The 17489-nt window shown below is 34.1% G+C and overlaps 1 long non-coding RNA gene across 1 annotated transcript; it reads right to left on the bottom strand.

Annotated features, from left to right (window-relative positions):
- Positions 1-252: 252 nt before the first annotated feature.
- On the bottom strand, positions 253-6118 carry LOC146723922 (uncharacterized). The gene is made up of 3 exons (XR_014924305.1): positions 5852-6118; positions 1027-1319; positions 253-951 (listed from the first exon to the last, which is right to left on the bottom strand). It is a non-coding gene; the product is annotated as an uncharacterized LOC146723922 (long non-coding RNA).
- Positions 6119-17489: the final 11371 nt, after the last annotated feature.

The following is a 17489-nucleotide window of genomic DNA, read 5'->3' on the forward strand; positions in this document are numbered from 1 at the left end:
CAAATGAGCACTTTTAATGAGCATACAATTTATTGCTACACGCGCATATTCTATATACGTAATTATTAAATCATGATAATAAAAATTTTCTTCTCAATAATATATTTTGCTTTTTGATATATTATTTATTTGATTTTAAATTTATTTTTTAAAACGTATTTCTCATTAATAATTTAAAGTTCATTAAATATGTATTATGTAAAATATGTAATAAATTAAAACTAAATTTATTCTGAAATTATTAGCACAAGAGAACATTGTTTTAATAGGATAACATATGTACATATGTGTGATTTTGTTTTTTTCTAGTCACATATTTATATAAAGATATAAATATCGACTAGGAAATGTTAATGACGCACGTGTTTCTATGCGGTTAACCGATATTTCCTGGCTTCGTACATTGCTAATGAAGCAACCTGAAACGTATTACTAGTTTATTATTTTTTCACATCTTGTTCCGTGTATAGAGATATAAATAGAGAAAAAAAAGTAAACGTGAAACATATTATTTAATATGTTACATTTGTCCTTCTTGCAACATTGCAATATCACGCATTAAAATACTTTGTTAGATAACGCGTAACAGGAAGATATAATTCGCTAATAGAATAAAATGCAAATATTTATCTGTGTAAATTAAAATAAGAAAATAAAAATGATAGATATAACATAGCACATTATAATGTTAATGGAAAAGTTGTAAAGTTTATCCGTGTAATAAAATTAATTTTCCCGTGTACTTTGCAATCTTTTTTATATCCTACGGATATAAAAATGTCGTTTCTTATCAAAAGCGATTCGCTAATTAACGTAATAACATATTTATATTGACAATCATTAGGTCATCTACGTAAGTTTTACTGTTATTCGTCTCTTTTCTTCGTCTTTGCCACATTTATATCTGCTTTCGGTAAAATGAGAATAAAACACGTTTCTGCAACATAATTTCTGATGGATATAAAAAAAATAAAAAAACCAGTATGACATAAAAAATCGTATCTGAAAGAGTGATAATATACCTACATATATCTTAATTTTATTTATATTTGTTGTTATGTTTTGACTCGTTTCAATTTATATTGTTTAACTTTATCTTCATTGATTAGTGAAGTTTAGAATCTTTTGCGCGTGAGAACTTTCTTTGCTGCCTTCATCCAATTATTCTCCTTATCGTCGCTGAAGGAGTGTCGTAAGCACACATACGGGAAGTCACAATGCACTAAAATCTGTGATTTGTTAGTTGAAGCATCACCTTCGTAAAGCAGGAAACTGCACGACGACATGCGATCCGAGTAATCCATGGCACAGTCAGAAATCTGTAGAAAAGTCCACATAAACACAAGATTAACACTGAACTTTAGTAATACATATAATATATAAATAAATAAGAAAAAATAATATATAAATAATATATAAATATATATAAATAATAATGACAATCTAAGAAATAAGTATGAAAAAGTATTAGTTATTCAGACTAGATAAAAAATATATATCTTGACATATATTTATAATTATGTATGTAATAAGAAATTATCAGATATATTATGTAATTATTTTTGTATATTTTTAATCGAGGTTCAAAAATATATATTGACGCATTTTTTCATGTAAAAAACTGAAGATAAATCTTTAATATATATACCTATATATTATAAATTATACGTCTGAATCAGTGTATCATTGTAAAATCTATTGCAAAATATTTGAAAAGAAGCGTGCATATCGAATAATTAATTAAAAGTATAGAAACGCGCGACAGGGATACGTAGCATAATTAAGGAAACGCAAAGCAACCACGATATAGAGTGAGCATCGTGATTTATGATCAAGAGAGCATTGCAACTATGGGGATGATGGAACCGCATGATAACACGCAATCTCAGAAAGCACGTGATGTACGAAAGCCAAAGAACTCTTAAAAGATAGGTGCATTACCAGCTTCCCCTTAACTATATATGCCTACGTGACATTTCCCCAAATCACGTAAATGGAATTCCAATAACGTGTTAACAGAGAAAGCACCACGGTGAAAGAAAGGAAAGGGAAATGTACAGTCGGAGGGGTTGACGTCTGAAGGAACGCCGAAAATATTTTCGGGATTTGCCCGAAGATTTCATACTTTATTGACCGCACAATCACGGACTCTCTCGCATACTTTTGATTCTTGCCGATGCATCTTTATTTCCGTTTCTGTGAACTCTTTTAAGAATTTGTATTCGATTGCTCTTCGCGGGCTTCTCAAAGAAATTTCTTATTCAATTAAATTTAATTGAGCTTACGCAAAATGGAGGCTCTGATCGCATTTAATAAACGTGCGCGATCCGGTTTAATTAGTAAGCATAAGACGAGATATTTGTGGAACGAAAGAGGATGAAGTTCGTTTAAATTTTTGATGATTATCAACATCGGCTCTTTTGATCTTTAGATCAACAAAATACAGAAAAGTATGCAACATTTTTGTACTAAAATATGTCCTTCTACATATACATATATATATTCTTCTCTTCAGGTTTAGTAATATGTTGATTTTTAGCTATGTACATATACCTGACACAAATTTTTCAGATATACACGTATTCATTTTTTATGATAAAATATTCATTATAAAACGTTTACTGAAAAATCATAGCAATTATATTTTTTTTTGTGTAATATTATAGTATTTTGATCAAAAGAGTGTGCATACATATAATAGCTGACAAATAACTTAATTTTATTAATAATAATAAAACGTATATTCTATTAATTAAAAAAACTTATCAATGAAAAATTGATACGCCTGTTGCACGCAAACAGTGGACGAGCGACTTAAATATTTTATCACATTCTTTATCATCGTCATCTTTAGAATTTATTAACTCAAACGCAAAAGAAACCCGCGGCTGTGAAGATGAGTGGAGTATCGAAATTCGTCTCACGAGGTTTTATTTTAATCAGAGAGTATATCTAGTGGTTTCGGTTACACACACACACACACCAAAAAGAAAAGAAAAAGAAATAATCCAGGTCCAATCGTGGGCGTCCGAGTAGCGATACTTATACTTAGCGTCATATTTTCCGGGCTGATCCAGGTTTGCCCACGCCCGGCCGTCACTCGGTTCGTTGTTTGGCGAGAAGCAAATATCAGTTTGGCCGATGATGACGACGACTACGACACGTATATACACGGCCCGGTCGCCACGTACGAATTTTCGTATTTGGCCGAGATCACGTTTGGATAAAATGGCAGCACGGATCCTCTGCTGCTGACGCCGATATATCCCGCCCTCAGCATAGACACGAATACAGACGCTCTACGGAGCAGCTGGCTGCACACGGACAGGTACTGTGTCATACATACGAATACCTAGCCCGGGGTACCTATACTACCTGTCCATGCTTTTCTTCATCATCGTGCCGTCACGTATGCGGCAGAGGATAGCTGAACCGAAAGAGAAGCCGGGAGATCGAAGTACGAAATAAAAACTTGAGCGGCTGGCATCTAAATCAGATGAAGACTTGACGCGGAGAATTTCTTGATTACGGCTTCATGCAGGAATGCGATTCAATCGTATCAATCGTACCAATCTGCTTGTTAATTTTATGATTTTTATCTCGTTGATTCTTTCCATTCACGTTTAGCTTTCACTATGCACATACAATGTCAATGTTGGTATCGATAATCATTTTAATTTTATTTATTAATTGAATGAATTTAATATTAATAAAATAAAAAAATCACATGTACACATATAATAAATTGATTGTTTGAAATGGTGACAGTACATTTATTGATTGGGAATAACAGAAAATGTTGTATATATATTCGCTTTTAAATAAGGATAAGAATGACATGGTTGTGTTTCCGTATGAAGGATAAAGTCCTGATAAATTGGACATTGAAAATTTGCGCAGGCGGAAATCACATCTCGTCGTCTCGAAAGAATTGCCAGGAAATTCAATCGCGAGGATATTTTAACAGCATGTTTACTACGATACCGGGGATTGGTATCCTCAATGTTAATGTCGGATGTATCTAAGCGAAATATACATAGGTACATGATAATTTTATGAATGTATTCCCGGGAATATTTCAGAGAGGAAAGAGGAGAGAAATAAAGAGAGATGGGAGAATATATATTTTTTATAGATAATATAACTTCTATATAACATATCGTTTTTCACTTTCATTATTTTTTTATACAATACTTGATTTGGTTAACATGACTGATGCTTGGGTCAAGAATTGAACAATAATAATTTATCTGAATAATAAGAGTTGAGATAATAAGAATGTTAAGTATGAATAAAAAGCAATTCTTCGTATTTTCATTGAAAATATTATCGTACACTGATTATATTTTATAAGTGATGATTTGATTTGATTTAAATTACTTGAATTGAAAATAAAATAAAAATGACATTTTGGAGAAAATACTGTCAGAATTGAAGAAGTAATTAGACAGATATTTTTATTCGGGCTGCGCAATTGTATAAAACGTGGCGACAGTTGTACATAATAGCTTCTGCAAAGAGTCTCAAGGTAGCACTTGAAAAGTTGAAGGTTAAAACATAAGTTTGAAAAGCTTATACTTCCAGAAAAAGAAAATGCTATTTTCGCGCAGTCTGCTGTATCCGTGCGAAATTGGTCCGTAAACAAGCTAACTCATGAAACTCGTGATGTAGATGTGGCAAGCATAGCCAAGAGTAATATTTTCCTTCTTTCGCGTTCGACGAAAGAGAAACCTTAACTTATTCTTTAAACGGAAATGAGAAACTCGTTTAGACAAAATATTAAATTAAATATTAAATATTAACACAAATTGATTTAACTTTCTGATTAACATGATATGGTATACATAGATATACACGTGATATATACATATATGCGTAAAAAATTATGTATATATAATTGCCTTTGTTTTTTGCGAATTAGCGCGATTATTCTACCGTAGAGCGACAAAAAAATTTCTTTTGCCGTTGTGTTAGATTAGTATCTAACACAATGGGGATTCGTATTCCCACCGTTGCCCATGCAAAAAGATTAATAATACATAAGTGGCGAAATGGTTCAGTGAATTCTTGATAGCTATCATATGGTACGCTACTGTTTACGTTACAGTTGCTGAAAATAGACATATTCATTTCCGTATCATGTAATCTAATTAGTAAGCTAAAAATACATAAGCAATTAATAACAAATTCATTCCGTAAGTGAAGTAAACTCGCACAGCATGTGCTTAATATCGCGATTTATTGAAAATGATATATATTACAAATAAAAATGCAATAATTTTAGCATTTGAAAATATTGTGTTCGTTGCACAAATAAGACAATTACCGCCTAACGTTATATCTTGGATTATTTGAATGATATTTGAGAAAGAGAGATATGTTATGAAAGAAAGGTATCTGCGTTATTTTATAAGCCCTCGCTTTTTGTTGCCTCTACTTTTGTCCTTTCATTTATATACATAGTATACATAATACATGAGCCACAGGGAAAAATAGCAGACCGATGAAATTTTATATTATATGTGTTTGCCAGAAAAAGCACGAGAAAAACAAGGAAAATGGCACTTTTTAATTTTTCTGCGATATTTTATCGGCTATTAATACGATTGAATTTAAGCGACGGAAAGCGAGCGGTGAAAAATCGCAGAAATCTTTATGATAGGGAGGAATAAAAAAGAGAGGTCGAAGTAAGAATGTAAGAAAAAGATATCGTGAATCACGCAAAATCAGTTAATGTCAAATCTCGTGATGTAGTGCAGATAATTTGTTACCTTCACGTGGCGCGAAGTAAAAATAGATGAGATTGCTATCACAAAAATATATATTATATATTACATAAAAGTATATCTACCTTGTGTGTCATATATATCTTATATATATGTATATGGTATAACGTATTCCGGTCGTGTCGGTATACAACTGTATTCGGAAACGTCCGTTTTGCCGCGAGCTGCTAGAGCAATATGGACGAAAATGTTATCCGAGAAAGGCGAAGGTTCCTCTCCTCAAGTTTTCGTTCCTTTTCTCCGTCTCGCGCGGCCACTCAGTCGTATTTGGAGAGACAGGTATTGCTTCCTATTTCCCAGAGGGATGTTGGGCCAATTCCAGATCGCGGAGATCACAGAGAGAGCGTATAGAGGAAGCAAATGTACGTCGGCCATTTTTGGGGGAAAGCGGGTAAAGTAGGGAGATGAGGAGAGAGAAAGAAGGAGATTCGCTAGCCGGAAGGTCGACGACGAGGGATGGTATCCCAATTTCCACAAAGTACGAGATATGAAAGATTTCCTCGGGCAAATATATCCCCGCGTTTCTTTTACGTCGCCCGAGTTGTGTCCGAGATGTTAATTGAATTTCTTATCGTTCTTTCTCTTCGTAAAGAGTTCACTCACGAAAAAACGGACAAATTCATCTTGGTTCTCGATGCACTTTGTTCGCTTTGGGGATTTTTGCAATTTATAAATTGGAGAAATACGACGTATGTAAAAGATGAGGAAAGTTTGGGAGGAGGGAGATAATAAAATAATCCTCTCCGCGGAAATCCCAATTCCACAAAGTACGCGGACAATTCTGTTCATACATAAATGATCTAATACATTTTTGCGAATCAGTCTCAATATCCTCGTCCTCTCGTTACGATCCATCATTCAACTTACGAACTTTGTTCTCCGGCTCCGATATATATTTTGGTTAGCCGTTCTCTCTCTCTCTCTCTCGGACTAGCGTATTTTTACTACGCAAAGTTGGGAGGAGTACTTTGAACGAGAAGCGACTCTTCGTGACTATTCGGACGAAGGAAGAATTTTCTTCGTATTTATAGCGACGTAAAAAAAAAAAAGAAAGAAAAAGAACCGAGCGATATTTGTACGCGATACGAAACAACTGGTGGAACAACTCAGAGAGAAAAATACGAAGCTTTAAAACCTTTACTATTAAAAAATTGTAATCAATTAATCCGCGAATCGAAAAAAATCGACGCGGTCGCGCTACAATTTCCTTATCTCGGGGTTAGTGGGTCATCGCGATCGTAAAAGCCGTTCATAGATGTTTCTATATGGGAATAGTCGATTATGTACATGAACATGCGGCATTTATGGCGCCGAATCCTTGATACATATAGAATAGTTGGCGGGGGATGACGGATGAACGGTGGGGAGAAAATATAGTGTACAGAGAACCAACCGAAAATATTTAATTAAATCGTGTTTTCGATTCGATAAGAAATTACTTTACGCGCGCAAAGGCGCAGGTATTCGTCGATTATCAAACATGTGCATATATGCATCAATGTTATCGCCCGATATTGCCAATTATACCTTCGAGTCAATCACGATTGTATACAATATTCGGAAATTTTCTTATTCAAAATTTTAATTGAGCATTAAAAAAATCTTTATCTTGCTAGGACGTACTAAATTATGTAACTATGAGAGAGATTGTTAATATTATATCTTTCTGTACTAAATTTTTAGATGCGATTATTTCATCGTTTATCGTATGATTAAAATAACGAATAATTTAATTAAAAAATGATGTTGATCGTAAAAAAAATTTTATCTTGCTAGGACGTACTAAATTATGTAACTATGAGAGAGATTGTTAATATTATATCTTTCTGTACTAAATGTGTTAAATTTTTATTATGTATGTGATTATTTCATCGTTTGTCGTATAATTAAAATAATGAATAATTTAATGAAAAAATGCTATATTAATTCGACAAACAAGATTGTTTATAGTGAGTGTTAGTTAAGTACGTGGAATCTATGTACGTGTAATCATATCGAAACAACTACATATGGCGTCGTCATTAAGGTGAACCGTCCTTGACGGTATATAGGTTAACAACTTATTTATTTAATAGAGATTGCTTCGTATAATGAACACCTTCGTGATTGATTTTCCACCACCTAAGGCTTCTACGTATAATTAGTTCATTCTCCGTGTACAATTAGTCGATGGTCCTGATTCGTAGGGATTATTTTCCGAACAAGAAAATATGCTCTCATCGCCATCCGATAAGGCGATATAACAGTCTATAACTAGCGTATCTGACTGCAATAAAGCTAGACTGAGAATAGCCGACATATAAGAACTGCCTCGACACAATCCGTCGCAGTGATGACTTAGACGACGACGATAGACATCGACATATCGGATCAGATCTGTCCAGGCTTTTCCAAAAATCCAAAGACTTCTCTTCCTTGGCCGCGACGAACTTGTTCAATGACGATGGCGGATGACAATCAGTATCGAAATAACTGGCACGTCTTCTCACCGTTTCCGGGTAAGAGATTGCTATAAAATGTACTTTTTCTTCAAGATATTCATCCAACTTATGGAGACTGCCAAGTATTTATTTAATTTAATCGACGAAGATGTCGAATAACGTTAAGAACAAATGAGATATCAAGTGACACTTAACCGAGGGGTCGGTAAACCGCGTGTGAGTCTGATCTTTGTAGAAAGATAAAATTGCAACACATTTACAACGAGACACAAGATGCACGGAAAATAAAATCTCAGCTGCGACACTCGCGATGGATCTCTCTTGCTGTTCAATCCTCTCAAAGATTAAATGTTAATGTTCGCGTTCCGAGAAAAGTCTTTCCTTTTGCTCTGTTTGTCCCTGCTACACTGAAGATGTGTGCATCAAAAGTTTCGAAATAAAAAGAGAGAGAGAGAGAGAGAGAGAAACGTGTCACCGACTTTTGCGAGGTGAAATTTTTGTAGCCCTTCTCCGCCCGCCGAAAGAAAGAGGACGAGAAAGGGTTTATTGACCTAACGGTATCAAGTAGCCGGACAAGAGAGGAGATATTTTTGAGGAGATCGAAGGCAGGTATTTTTTGTGTGGCCGAAAGAATATAATATATCGTGTGAAATTTCTACTTTATTTTTTCCTCATCGCAACTGTCTCTTCTGTCGAGGTATTCTTCTTCCTAGAAGGGTTGCGCGCTATTTTTTGTTCCTATTTGCTTTGGTTATCCGGAAGCTACCGCATCTTCAATAGCTCAAGTTTATTTTACTTTATGGGATAGTCGCCTTCTTCTCGTCAAAGCGAAGAAAAAAATATTCGCTCGCAATTCCGTAGATTGTAAATCTTTCCTTTCAAACCGTCTCATTTTATCGTCTTTCTTAGTCTTCATATATATGCATCTTTTATATAGTATATATTTATACAATATATATATATATTGCAATATCGAAAATTATATTCTACACATATAAATGACGCGTTCAGTGAAAAAACTTGTAATATATCTACTTTAATAATCTCATTTTGACAATTTTTAAATTAAAAAAAAATTTGTTATAAAATTAATATTATTTTTACATTTTGACAATTGTGTATTGCATATTATATTTACTCAAAATGATATTATTTCTTATAAAAAAAATGTTAATATTATTCGGCCTGTTATTTTTATGTTTACTGTACTTGCGACAATGAATGGAAGGACGGCAATATTTATTGTACATATATCTGAAATACCATATCTCTGAGACTATAATATTGGATCCTAGCCGGAACATCTCTGAGGGATATATGTCCTGATCTTTACAGAAAATAGGGTTCCAACATTTCGTTGTTGAAGCTCTAGTATTGAAAGATATCCGATTCTTTCGTCCATGTCCGCACATTTCCAATCATCCGACCGTAATAAGTTTTTTTCTTTAGGATCCTCTGTATCTTGAAATAAGATGCGATTTATGTTTGATATAAGAATTTGTCGCGATGCATATAAAATTTGAAGCATTTTTGCATTTGTATTATATATCGTAAATAATCTTATTTAAATCAGAAAATATTCTTATTGTTAGTTCTTTCGATAAAGCGAATTTTGATGATAAAACAAATTATCTCGATGTAACATCCTAATCTATAAAGTATATTATTTAATTTATATGTAGGTTGTAATTTTATCTGATTATTTTTATAAAGAGATAATAAAATATAATGTTAATGTAATGAATTAGATGTGTTGAATAATATTCTCTGATGAAAAGATAAACGCAAAACGGGTTAGCTAATTAAAACACATAACTTACAAAACAATATATATAACTCTATTTTAAATAAGATTGTGGAAGAAATTTCAAATAAATTATAAAAAAATTGCTTCAATTATGTGAGTGATAAGTCGCGATATTTAAGAAGAAAGTCATTTTTGCTGATATTATATTCATTCAACCCTGTCATATAAAAATAAATGAAAATATAAACGCATACAAAAATTCTATAAAGTTTATCAGCAATATTAAAACACCAATTTTTCAAAAAGAAAAAAAGCGCAATATTTTCTTATAAATTTTTCGGGAACAAAATGGATCGCGACGAAGCAGATTTTATACTGTCGAGCAGCAAAAAGCACTCTGTGTGCAGCCAGGGATCGATAGACTCGGTTAGTTTCTCATTCAAACAGACTGTGCATGTATACATGTGTGTGCATATGTGTCGCATATACACACATATACATCTACATATGTACCATATATATAGTATAATATACATAGGTATATGCAGATATGCAGTCGCGAATGCATGGCAGGCGCGGACGGGTTCCGAATTTATAAACTTTGCATGCGCAGCAATATTGCGTGAGATTGCCACGCGCGTTCGCCATCCTCGTCGCCTGATTACGTCAATTTACTTTCATGCAGTTTGTTGCATAACCCGCGCCGCGGTTGTGTGTCCGCGAATATTATTCCCAACCCGGAGGGGTTGTACGCGCTATACATTGTATATATATACGTATCTATGTAGGATGTATATGCAATGTCGGTCGACGACGAAATTTCACATCGACCGTGCATGCGCGTGGTCGTCCTCCTGCAAATGCGCGCGCGCGTCATCCAGTGCGTCTACGCGTCTCTCCGGCAACGATCTTTCGCACGCCCGGAATTCGGGTGGACCGAGATGCGTCAAGTGCATCGAGCAAGAGAGAGAGAGAGAAGGAGAGCATTAGATGATGAAAGTCTAGCGTCTCCCTTATGGCCAATTATTTCTTCGGTCGGTGTTGCATCCAGTGTTTTCATATACTGTTGTTAAGAAATAACGCGGAAATTACGGACACGAGCTCTTTGGAGACGAGAACTAGGTCAAGCCTATCGCACACGATATCGATTTCCTTCGTTAAACACCTTTTTCCTCTTCGTTTAATTATTCGCGATGCCGCCCGAAGATCCTTTGACGTTTTCGCGCATTAAATTATTCCGGCGACTTGAGAAACGAGATCAATTTGATCCTCGTCATTATATACTTTTTAATGACGATCGTACGTTTCGTCGACGTTTTATATGTACGACGCATCGAAAAATGTAAGATAACGCGCGGGCCTTTTCGCATTTTTATGTAAATTACACAAACTTGTGTAGATGCAGTTCGATATAAAATATACGTCTCGGGATAAGGGGACGCTAATGAAACTTTCGTGGGCAACAATTTTTCATTTTACGATAAGGGTCACGGCAAAACATCCTACATGCAGGTATTGCGTGCGCGTATATCCGTCTTACATCTACATTCTGCGTTTCTTTTCCTCCACGTGGCATATACGAAGTTGCGTCTGTAGAAAACGACTATATATAAGCGGCTTGAAACTTTATATATTTTCATAATCATAGATCATGCGTCGCTTAAATAATTACTACCGCTACCTCATAGAGATCTATACAATAAAGCCGCGATGCAAAAGCGTTAAAATATCATAATAAAATATCGCAGAATATCTTAATGTTCGCGCAATATATCTTACAAAGAATTTACAGCACGTGCGACATGTTTGTAGGCGATTAAATTATAGTTAGGGACATTGTATTTACATCGAAATAAATACCAATAATTATTCAAATTCAGACAGAATGGTTATATCATTTTTAAATTTTGGACGGGAAAAAAATATACGCTTCAACTAATAATAATTAACTGACACTCTAAATATTTATACCAAAATAAGTATTAATATTTAAACCAAAAATGGATATATATTTTAAATTTGGCGTAAATCACAATTAACTCAAATTAACTTAAAGTTGCATATTTTTATTCCCGATTGATTTAAACTCGAGAACCAAATTTTTTATATTTTTAAATTTCAAGAAAGGACAAAATCGATCGAGATTATTATTCTGCGAATTTCTCGGCGGTTTAAATCGCGATCCAAATTGCGATGTTTACGAAACGTGGGAGACAATTTAGAATAACCGTGTGATTTCGCGTTATTCGTTCGTCGGCTCGGTGTGTGTTGATTATAAAGAGAGATGCCGAGAAAAAAAAAAAAAAAAAGATAGCCGAAAGGACCGGTCGGGACTAACGCGCAGGAGCGAAACATGGCGTTGCAGTTCAGGCATGGCCGCCACGAGGAAGAACGCCTTTACCATACTCTCTCGTTCACAAGACTGTGTTAGACTCCCGATTTCCCTACCACTTCCTCTCGCCGGCGTCTACTTTGTTTTCTTGGCGCGATAGCTGCTACCTTCAAAGAGAGATGCAGGTGAAGCGGATAGGTGGGAAAAGACGGAGGAGGATGGAAAGCGATTGGGTTGCCTTGATGGGTGCATCTCGACATACAGTGTACGGTCGAAGGTACAAGAGAGCCTCGAACTGCGAACACCGAGGAACCATTTCTACATATCCGGTGTATCTCGAAAATCCTATCTCTCCTTTCTTCTCGGACTTTTCAGAGATATTCAGTATATACAAAGGCTACATTTTCGCGAATTTTTGACTGATAAAATAATAATTTGAGAACGGGAATCTTTTTACTTTTTGTCTCTTTTATTTTCAATATATTCCGAAATATTTTTCATTTTATAACTTCATACTGTTATCACAATGTTGACTTGTTTTTCGTAATTTTGTATACTCTTTCTCGCGCTGAGGATGGTCCAAAAAAGTGGACCGAAACGTTCGCGATAAACGTAGCAATAAAAAACTCTTGCGATCTAAAATCTTTGCTTTGCTCTGAAGGCCTACCTAAGGTTTTTCTTTCTTGAGTTTTTAAAATAAGAGCAATTACTCTTAACTATTTGATTTAAAATAATAATAATGCATCATGCGCGAGGGGAGAGAAACGTATTCTCGTTTGTAATTCATTTCGAGGCTCCGGTATGATAAATGAAAAAATTGAGCTTTCTTGTGGTCTTAATATTCTTTCCAATCTTGAATGTTACTTTGAATTTGGAACATTTTTTATAACGATTTCTTGCACTCGAGTACCTTTTTTACGAACACACCCTGTATGTCTCACTTTGATAAATGCATGAAAAACCGAAATTTCCGTCGTAAAACCAGCACGAGGCACATTTAGTCTGCTTCACGTCGCAGCATACGTATCCGAAAGTAAAGCAGACACTTGTGGATGAATGTGCGCTACGTTCTTGCCCGCGGCGAGTTTATACACGTTGCGGGGTTATGCAAAGCATCTGTCGTGTAAAGTTAGGAGGATTTACCTGTTCAAAATACATGCATATATCCGAGATATTATTTTTAAACGTATACCCTTTCAAGCAACGTCGCGCTCTCTGAATAAGGTATGACCGAAACGAGATCTGACACTTATAGTATTTTCTGCTATTAGAAATTATTTATTCAATTATTTCTAACCATTCTGTTACATCATTATATATCTCTTACCATGGCGTAGACTTATTTTACATTTTAGTCATACGGATAAAAAAATTACATCGGGAGTAAAATAGGAATTTCAAGGTAGCATGTCTAAGCAATCGATCTTGTCTCTTTCTCAGAACGATTCCTTTTCTTTCTTTCGTACATGCAACTTACATTTAGTGTTTCACGTATTCACGCATATATTCTCTACAAGCGCGTGAAAGTTGTCCACTTAGATATAGTCATACTATGACATTGCAGTGCCGGGTCTTTCCCTCTGTACCGCGTCTCTTCGGGAAAACTCCTTAAGTTGTAAAGCGGCGTATGCACTTTCGTAGGGGTATAAAGCGAAACGTGTCGGTAAAAGAATTGCCGCTATGTGTTACTACGTCGGTACGACCAAGGGGCTAAATATGTCAAGTGGTATATCAAAGTGGCGTGTGTGTTTTCTTGGAAAACTTGGCTCCCGCCGGGATACGTCGGGAAAGAAAGAGCGGCTTTTTGATCCTTCACGATTCTAACACGCGACTTGACGCGCAACGAAGAATCGATGGCTCATCTAAGCATTTAAAATTATTATTATATTAAAAAATGATATTTTTCCATAACGCGCATGTTTGAAATATTTTCCTTATTTTTATTCGAAAATAATTATATATATACATACATATATAAGATAAAACAATTGTAGGACATTTTTAGGATTTATTAAAATTCAGCAGTTTTCTAGATTAGAAGATATTAATAAAACTAATAAATATGCCACAATGAGTACTTTTAACCGAATATTTATAATAAAATTAAAACGTAGAAAATCTATTTTATTCAAGCTATTTAGCATCTCTCTCTTTCTTTTTTTTTCTTTTGCTTTTATCATACTTGATAAAACTCTGTACTTTTTTTTTAACGTATAAAAGAGCATATATACACATAAATATGAGGTTTTGAAATTTAGATTTATAGGACAGCTTCTACATTCGTTCATATAAGCCGCATATGTTAGACAATGCATTTATTTGCACTGATCGTAAATTATCGGTGCTCGGTGATAACATAAATGCAATCATATGCGATTGTGCTCTTGATCCAATTGTTCTTATGGGTTAACTCTTATCGACTTTGTGACGATAATTGAATGGTACACCGCTAGTAAAACTCGAACTTGAATATTATATAAGAGTCCATGCGAAACATTTTCCATTGAAATATGTTTCTATACGTAAGATAAGAGATAGATTTCTCAAATAAAAAGTTGTGATTGAAACAAACGGCCATTGTAAATTATAGAAGAAAGAAAAATAGAAAATTAATTAATATATTTTTATTCTAAATTATTTTAGATTAGACATTTAAATATTAAAAAAGAATTGAAAGATATTTTTGCGTGATATAATTATGTAAACAATTATTTTAACATTCTCTCTCTCTCTCTTTCTTTTGATAATATAATGTAGTATTTTTTATTCAGAATATAGCAAATCGATAGCTCGATTGTGTCATTAATTACAAGTGTCCTTCATAGTTCGAACGCTTAGAGGAAAAATCAAGAGTTAAAAATACGACACGCAATTGTAAGTGCGAAAATAGAAGTGTAGAAGGTATAGTTCGCGATATAAGCTAGGATAAATGAGAATGCATATGCGTGCCTAATCTGACGATCAAATCGTTTCAGTTATTCAATGTAAGCGAATTAATGGTGCGAGACCAATCTCAATTTCAATATCTATCACCGTAAATACTCATTCGTTCATTCTGCCTAGAGAGCTACAAAGTTTCTTTCTCTCTCTTTTTGTCTAGAAGAGTTTCCACTTCTTTTTATTTTGTCTATACATGAATAGACTTGTTATTTCAAAGCAAAGCGTAAATATACATTGATATTAATTATTTCAAAATATTGAAGCAAATCACACACTTACTACTTTTATGATAAAAATTTCTAAAAATTAATAATTATTTAAAATATATCTCGTCAAGTTTGAAAATAATACAGCGAATAATATGCTTCAAATGACGAAGATTATTTTAAATAATTTTAGAAGAATATTATATCCGAAGCGCAGTTTGAAAATAAACCAAACTACTCCCGCGACTTTCAGACAAAGTCTAACGCGTACCTCATATAAATTACCTTATTGTTTGTACGTGAGCGCACATTGTGTTCGTGAGCAATGTCGTGTAACGGTGCCTGCTCTGCCATTGCCCTTTCCACTGGACTCAGCTGTTTCATTTTTTTCATTTTTCAGCGATTGAAACAATTCCTCATTTATTTAAAATTCTCTCATAATTGCATGGGATTTTTAACCTGCGTAAATCGACAGATACGAAATTAAAGATTCAGAGAAATTTATAATGACTAGAAATATATAGAAATATATAGAATGCAATTAGCAACAAATAGTTTCTCCAAATATTTTTGATTCTTTAAAATTAAATTCAGAACCCCTGATTCTGCGAATTTTTCACCAGTGATGTTTTTATCTTGACCGAAACACTTTGTAATATAACAGGCAGAGAGATATCATCTACTTGAAGCAATTGAGAGGAAGCGTTCAATAACGTGAACAATATGCTTTCTGAAGTAGTAGTTTTTAGTCGCCCTTATACACACATGGATATCTATACACGTAATATCTGATTGTTTTTCGGAGATTTTTTCTCGATAAAAAAATTGAGAAAAACGTCATCATGCCGTATCTTTTTAAGCAGTGATATCTGATTTCGCGAGAAGTTTTGGCATGCTTTTAAAAGTGCAGTGAACAGATTCAAGTCCCCAAAACACAACGTGTGTGAACGATCGAGAACTGGGAACAACGTTATTAATGCTGAGTGGTGCCCCGCCTTGACCGTGGCTTAAGAATGTCGCTCGATTACAATGCATCGCGACTGAGGTCCAGGTAATCGAATGAAAAAACATGATTCGCGGGAACAGCGGGAGGTCGCTGATCACGATCACAAACACTTTGTAGTCGAGTGGGGGCGAATGACACACTAGATGGGAAGGATGATCATGTCCCTCGTGAAGCTTACAGACAAGTTGAGCCGAGCCTAACTTCTGCATTTGTATATCAGGCTTGAACACTCGTGCTCCGATAAGAGCCCGCGATTGTGATAACTCATTGTGTTGATATAATGAGCCTTTTTCTTAATTTATTTCATATCGTAGAGTGGGCTATATTCAGTGAACTCGAAACATGTTCAAGATTAATGTAAGTTTCTGTTTGAGGAAAGATTTTAAAAATACACGAGATTTATATACGATTATTTGGAATTTAAATTTTCACAGATTAAAATATTTTTAGCTTTAATTAAGAAATAAATTGCAATAAAAAGCAACCTTATGTATTTTATACGATTTTAAGGTTGATACATAAATAACAATGAAAATAAATTATAGAGCATTTAGCCAACTCTTTTAAATATACATTAATTAAAATAGATATTATATTTTTATACTTGCGTAAAATTGCAAAACATTTTAAATGGACAACATTGTTTTATTGTTGCAGGTTTGGGAAGTGCATTTTGGCGACTTAGCGTCTTATGGGTGAGTTGAAACATTTTGTTTTCAAAGGTAGTGAAGGAAGGATTAAGCTGCGAATCAAACATTTGATTAACAATGAGAATTGAATCGTTCAATCAGCATTTATTATGCTCCGAATATTAGAAACCTTATAATAGGTTTTTTAAAGTTCATAGCTACAAATTAATATTTTGTTCCCAATTTAAGTATATAAGCGTGATAGGGTGTATTCCCAATCATAATTATTGCAAAAAAATTGAGAAAAATTGCGAATATATATATATATATATATATATTGCGTAAGAGCTAGAAATTTTTCTTTGACCTCGCGTGATGTAATAGAAAAGCTAAAGTCGCGTG

Source organism: Nylanderia fulva, unplaced genomic scaffold, assembly GCF_048542155.1.
Source record: "Nylanderia fulva isolate GAGA-0341 unplaced genomic scaffold, ASM4854215v1 Scaffold16, whole genome shotgun sequence".
NCBI classification, from domain to species: domain Eukaryota; kingdom Metazoa; phylum Arthropoda; class Insecta; order Hymenoptera; family Formicidae; genus Nylanderia; species Nylanderia fulva.